At 34.6% G+C, this 7,539-nt stretch overlaps 1 long non-coding RNA gene across 1 annotated transcript; it reads right to left on the bottom strand.

Annotated features, from left to right (window-relative positions):
- Positions 1–1,022: 1,022 nt before the first annotated feature.
- Positions 1,023–5,684, bottom strand: LOC107841944. The gene is made up of 3 exons (XR_007045159.1): positions 5,331–5,684; positions 4,952–5,248; positions 1,023–3,715 (listed from the first exon to the last, which is right to left on the bottom strand). It is a non-coding gene; the product is annotated as an uncharacterized LOC107841944 (long non-coding RNA).
- Positions 5,685–7,539: the final 1,855 nt, after the last annotated feature.

Here is a 7,539-nt window from a genome sequence, read left to right on the forward strand (position 1 = left end):
TTATTTGAGTTTCAAATTCATGTGTTATGCTAAGTTTCACATGGAGTTTATTGATTTATATGTCTTATCATGTGAGATCTTGTTAAAGCTTTCAAATTATGAATTTGATGATTGAATTTGTGTGCTAACATGTTGATTAGTGTTATGCGCATGTTCTATGCCTTTCAAGTATTTGATAAATTGTTCATATGAACTAATAAGAGCAAGAATTCATGTCAAGTTAGCCTATGTGCAAGATATATCATGCAAGTGTTTGTTAAAATGCCCCAATGAATCATGTTTATGCCATGTCTTTTAATTTATTCTATCGAGTCCTGGGGGAACTTGTACCCGATAATTTAGCTGTTTACTTAGAGCCATAGTCAGTCATATAACAGTATCAGTTACTTCATGATTAGTAGTATGCTCAGTCAGTTACAGAACTTAGAAAAACTCAGTAGATTCAGTAATAGTTCAATCTAGCTCAGTATTCAGTTCAAACCTCAGTAAACTCTATCATTTAACAAAACTCGATAATATTCTATCAGTCAACAGAAACTCAGTGAACTCAGTTCAGTTCAGCTAAATAGTAAACTTAGTAACAGTCAGTCCAGCCTAGTACAGACTAGAAATCAATTCAGTGTCTATCCAATTCAATTGGGAATAGGATTCAGCACCGAGTTAACTCAGGGATGGGGGCATTCCTGCCAGATGAGGGTTTGACCCTTAGTAGCAATCCCTGCGTTATAGAACTACATAGCCAGTGTAGGTTGAGATATCTTCCTGCCGAATATTATGAGGGTTGATACTTCTCACCTGAGTTATCCTACCAGCGAGGGTTGATGGAAGAGCTTCCTGTCAGAGAGGGTTAACTCATAAGCTTGTCCTTACCCGTGTCGCGGTATTGACACCTTTCTAACTGGGGTTACTGGTTGGACCCCAATTGGTTTAAAAAGGGACATGTCGGTTAGATGATTACCTCCTACAGTCTCAGTTTCATTCTCAGTCTCAGAATAGAACTCAGTTCAGTTCTAAAGATTCAGGGCTATCAGATATAGTCACTCAGCTCAGTACAGAACTTAGTATAGTTCCACAGAATTTAGGACTGTCAGATACAGTCATTCAGTTATCAGTAATACAGTATCAGTAAACTCCGACCTCAGTTAAATAGTATTTAGATTCAATATCTAGTACTATCATGTTTTCAGTTACAATTTACGTATTCATGCACGTACTCTCATTCAGTCATACTCATGTTATTTAGTTACTATTGTTCATGCATATGTACCCATGCATTTCAGCCTACCTCACTGAGCATACCAGTACATTCAAAGTACTGACAAATGCTTTTTGCGCTATGATGTCTTATATCATAGGTTCCGATGCACGGGCTCTCGTGCATCCTTAGCAGATTAGACTTTCAGCAATCAGAAGAGTAGTGGTGAGTCGTTATAGTTCGAGGACATGCTTATTATTTACAGTATTTCAGTTTCAGTATCAGTAGTTAGAGTTAGTTGGGGACTTGTCTCATCAACTCCACAGATCAGACAGTTTTAGAGGCTTCTCAGACAAGAGTACACTCAGTGAGTTGTCTAATTTACAACATTGATATTCAGTTTTGGTATTGTTATACCCTATCAGTATTAGTTATAGATTGAACCTTATGGCATATTTCCGCCTAATTTCGCATATTATTCAGTATTATTGTTCAGTTATGTACCAGTCATGGGTTAGCTTGTGATTCTTCGAGATTATGAGCACCGTGTAGTGTCCGGGGTATAGACTTGGGGCATTAAACGGAAGCACTTAGTAAAATTATGAATGGTATAGGGAGACCTCTTTACACGGATTATTTTACAGCTAGTATGGAGCAAATTTCATATGCTCATGTATGTGTTGAGGTTGATGTTGCAATACCACTAGTTAAATTCGTAGAAATGGTTACTCCAATTGGCACCTTCCAACAACCTGTTGATTATGATTGGAAGCCACAATTCTTTAGTCATTGCCTGAGGTTTTGGCACCAACCTAAAGCTTGTAAGTAGCAGGATGAGGCACCAGGCAAAGCCCAGGAAGAGGGGTTCCAAGAGGTGCCAAAAAAGAGAAGAAGGAATAAAAGAAGAAGAAGAAGAAGAAGAAGAAGAAGAAGGAGACCTGTGAGACAAAATTGCATGTTACCTTCAGAAAAAGATGCTAAACCAATAACACCACACAAGAAGAGAAGATCAGTGACAAAGAAAGGCAACAAGAAAAGGGGTAGCCTAGTTTTGCAGATACAGCAAACCAGTTCAATCCACTGGTAAGTCTTGAAAAAAGGGGATAAGCTAGAAGTTCCTGGTGTTGTACCCAATATAAAATGATTCTCACTGCTTGGAATGTGAGGGGTTTAAATCAACCCATCAAACCAAAAGAGTTAAAGCTCTTTCTCTAGAAGTATAAGGTAGATGTGATGGGTTGTCTAGGGATAAGAGTAAAGCAGCATAAGAGTGACAGTATACTAGAAAAGGTGGCACAGGGATGGAGTTCATGCTGTATTTATCCTATAGCTTCATATGGGAGGATCTGGTTACTGTGGAGGACCTCTATACAGGTACATATATTGTAGTCCCATGAGGAGTTCATACATTATTTTATTGAATACCCTATGGAGTTCTTTAAAATGTATTGTACTATAGTCTATGCTAAAAATACAAGTGCTGAAACCTCTGCCCTATAGCGTGCATTGGTTAATTTGGGAAATTCTATCTAGGAAGCTTAGATTTTAAGTGGAGATTTCAACTCTGTGTTGAGTACTGAAGATATACTGGGCTCCCCTGTTACACCTGGTGAAACCTAGGAGTTAAGAGACTTTCTTGACACTCTGTGATTGACCCTCCTGAGATCCAAGGGTTGTTATTTCTCTTTCTGCAGTAAGAAAGAGCAAGCTAATACAGTAATACTGTAGAATAGACTGGACTATGAGGAATTATCAATGGTTGCAGATGTATGGAATAGTGAAGATAGACTATTTGGCCCCTGGTATCTCAAATCATTCTCTAGTGATAATACAATGCACTACCACAGTCAGTAATAGGCCGAAACCATTCAAATTGTTTCATACAGTGCTTAATCACCAGCAATTCCCTGAGATTGTGGAAAGTACTTGGATGCAGAGATATAGAGGGACCAAGATGTACCAGTTGGCTCAAAAAATCAAGGCTCTTAAAGGTAATCTTAAGTAGCTCAACTCCTACCTGGCATCTTATGATCAGCACTTGCAGATTACTATTACAGGAATAACTTACCTCAGATCTCTTAAATCAACAGCTGATTGAAGAAGAAAAAATATTGATCCACGAATTGTACAAGTGGTGATTAGTGGAAGAACAAGCATTAAGATAGAAGTCCAAAGCTACTTGGATAACTTGTGGTGACTCTAACTTAAAATTTTTCATGCTCAATGTAAAGTTAGATCAAAAAGAAATATAATTACCTTCATTTGTGATGCTAATGGAGCAAAGATTACTGATCTTGTATTAGTAGAAAAAGAATTTATTACTTTCTTTACTAATTTGTTAGGAACTGCAGCTACTGAGGTTCCATATCCCAACTCAGAAGTTATAAAGAGAGGGCCTTTTTTGACTGCTGCACAAAAACTCACACTAATCCAGGAGGTCACAGTAGAGGAAATTCAAAATGCCATTAAAGAGATGCCTGCAGACAAGTCACCTGGTGTTGATGGATTACCTGTTTAATTCTTCAAAAGCCAATGGAATATTATCAGAACTGATATCATTCAAGCAGCTTAGGAATTCTTCAGATCAGGTAAAATACTCAAGTCCTTCAATTGCACTGCTATAACACTTGTACCAAAGGTCCCTGCTCCTACTATGGTTAAAGATTATAGACTAATAGCCTACTGCAACACTTTTTACGAGATTATTACTAAGGAGCTGACAAATAGAATGAAAAAAGTAATGAACACTATTATAAGTCCTATACAATCAGCTTTCATTGAAGGAAGGTCACTAATTGATTATGTTGTATTTAGTCATGAGCTTCTTAAGTGGTATAGTAGGAAAGGTTTATCTCTTAGATATGTCCTAAAGGTGGACCTGAGGAAAGCATATGATTCTGCGGAATGGTGTTTTCTAAAGACTGCTCGCAGAACTAGGCCTTCCTCAAAAGTTCATTGGCTGGATTATGGAGTGTGTCACATCTGTGCTATGGAATACCTTTATAGGGAATTGTATATGTTAACGCTGAACCCAAGGTTTCATTTCTACCCCAGATGCAAACCTCTGGGACGAGTGCACATTTGTTTTGTAGATGACCTGCTAATGTTCTGCAAAGCTGAGAGTACATCTATAAAATTGATGCAGTAAGCCTTCTACAAATTCTCCAAAGCTTCAGGACTACAGGCTAATCAAGATAAAAGCTTTATCTATGTAAAAGGAGTGAAAGATGAGGTGAAGCTGCTACTTATACAATCACTTGGATACAGTGAAGGAAGCCTACCTTTCAAATACTTGGGTGTCCCACTATCTTAAAAAAAGTTAACAGTTAATTAATGTCTGCCATTGGTAGATAAAATCCTAGAAAGAATGTAGTGTTGGTTAGCAAAATTATTGGCTTATTCAGGCAGGATCCAGCTGATCAAGTTTATTATATTTGGCGTGCAAACTTTCTGGGCCCAAATATTTATCCTACCCAAGAATATCATGAAACTCATTAATATATATTGCAGGATTTTTCTGTGGACAAGTAATATAGGTCTATAAAAGAGAGCTTTAGTCTCTTGGGATAAGCTGTGTATGCCAAAGGAAGTGGGGGGTCAAAATATATTGGACTTACACAATTGGAACAAAGCAGCAGTTGCTAAACAACTATGAGCACTAGCTTCTAAAGCATATAGTATGTGGATAAAGTGGGTGCACATCTATTATATGAAAGACACTTCATTTGAGGACTGTGATGCTCCAAAAAATGATACCTGGGTTATCAAGAAGGTATTGGAATCCAAGAAAGTGATTATGCAGACACCTGGATTGCAAGGAAATCTTCAAAGAAGACTGAATACATTAACAGTGGGCTGGGGGGAATTCTCCATAGAAAATATCTATACTGCCATGCTCCCACAGCTTCCAAAAGCTCCATGGAAGAGTATACTTCTGCAAGCTAGCATACATCCAAGGCATAACTTCATCTTACGGATAGCTTTATTGAAAAGACTGGCAACTGTGGACAAACTTGCGAAGTTTGGAATTATTGTTGATGATACTTGTGTGTTCTGTAGTAATGCAGTGGAAACACAAGATCACTTAATTCTTTGAATGTCATAAGACTAAGGAGATGTAGTGCAGAATGCTCACCTGGCTTGGGTTCCAAAGGACTATAGGAACTTAGCTACAGGAGGTGGAATGGGTCAATAGGTGCGCAAAGGGGAAAACAGGGAAAGAAATCACACTTATCTGGAGGGCAAGGAACCAGATTAGGTTCCAGCAGGGGGTGTACAGTGCTGTAAAAGTGTGCAGAGAAATAGATGTACATATACACATCAGAGAGAGGCGACAAAAGAAATGGTTAAATCATCTGCAACACCTAGCATCCATGCCCCGAAGCAGTAGTTTGTAGTTTGTAGTTTGCAGTAACTGGGTTGAGTGGTTTTGGTAGTCAGCACTTCTAAGTAGTGACTCCTTAAATTGTGAATGTGAAGTCCTACTTAAAATTCTGTTTTGTTATTCTTTTGAATTCCATTTATAGTGAGAGACAGTTGGTCAGCTCTGTTTAGTGCTTGTAATAGTTACTTTGGTGAATAAATTTTTTTATTTACGAAAAAAACTTATATAACATGAAATTGAATCAGGAGGATATTACTAAAACTGAAATTTCTGTATTTTGGACATTTACTGTTTTTTTTTTTTATTTTTGATGCTTCTAATATCCATGTTGTATATGAGATTTTCAAGTCACTTATTTTTTTTCTTGTCTTTATTTTTCCAGATTTCAAAACTTATGCAGGGAAAATACAGTTTAAGTTTAGATTTTTCTAATCAATCAAAATCTTGATAGTATTTATGATTAAAGAGATAAATTTATTTGCGATTTGAGGTAGTTTTCTGAAATTTTATTGAGATTTTTTTTTAAATCTTGATATATCTTATGATTGAAAAGAAAAAATTACTTGTGATTTGAGGTAAGTTTTTTTTTTTTAAATTTTAGTATGTTCTTGGTATTTACAATCTTCATAGTATCCACGATTAAAGAGATAAATTTAATTGTGTTTTGAGGTAAGTTTTCTAAATTTTAGCATGTTGTTGGAGTTTACAATAATAATTAACTTGTATTCTTGATAGACAAATGATAATTGATAAGTTTATTTTTTTGGTGAAATATTGATAGTATCTTATCATTGAAGAGTCAAATTTACTTATGATTTAAGGTAACTTTTATAAAATTTTAATATATCTTTCATGTTTATAAAGAAAAAATTCATGTATTTTGGTAGCCAATTGCTAATTTAGAAGTTTTTTTATTGTGATTTTAATATGGTGAAAGTTTAAAATATTAAATAATTATCATGTATTCTTGATTATTAACTTAGTTGAGATTTTTTTTTGTGATTTTTATTTATAATGACTCATATAATTAATAATTTGAAATTGACTTATTTATAATTTTGATCAAATTCTTTGGATCATTATATTCCATCACAAGAAATTGGTTAAGCATTCTAATTCTACATGAATTCTCTTTTATAATTTAATCATATGCAATTGTTTTAATTATGAATAAATGATGAGATCTAACAAATCGTCATTGTTTTTAATAATAATAGGTTTTATTGGTGACATTAAAATAAATTTTATATCTATTTAAATGATATAGCTTGTTTGCTTTTCTATATATAGTTTTATTGATTGACGAGAGACACACGTGCAAAGTACGTACACTAAACTAGTTTTTTTAAAAAAAGTGCTTTTGAGAGACAAATTACAAAAGGACATGCATCAATAGAATTTTACTATTCATATTATTTTATAGACAAAATGTATATTAAATATCTATTATAATATTTTTAATTAAATTTGTATTTTACTTAATTAAAAAGTACATGTTACAAAATTTCCAATCAATACTTGTAAACATAAATGTCACGACCCAATTGGTCATGAGTGACAACCACACTAATCTACCTATGGAAGAACCATCTAACCCGAATAATTACTCAATCATTTAGTCAACATTAAGACAAGATTATCATAAAAATCAACTTAATGATATTGAATTTAAAGCAAATCATTATTAATGCGAAAATTAAATAAACTACCTATTAAAATTTTCAAGATACAAAATTCATCGTATAAAAACTTCTAAAATAAAAATCATGTCTAAAATGAATATTCGAAATTAAAAAAGAAAGAGTGTCTCATTTCTCGAAAGAAAGAAAGAACTAATGTGATGATTCATGATAGCCTATAGATGGAGTGCTCACCATTGGATCGAGATTAACTGTCAAGTGCTAGAGATGAGGTCGTGTCTGAGCCTCAGAAATACTTTCTGTACTCAATAAAAGAAGAG

The sequence above is a fragment of the Capsicum annuum genome, chromosome 9 (genome assembly GCF_002878395.1).
Source record: "Capsicum annuum cultivar UCD-10X-F1 chromosome 9, UCD10Xv1.1, whole genome shotgun sequence".
Classification (NCBI taxonomy): domain Eukaryota; kingdom Viridiplantae; phylum Streptophyta; class Magnoliopsida; order Solanales; family Solanaceae; genus Capsicum; species Capsicum annuum.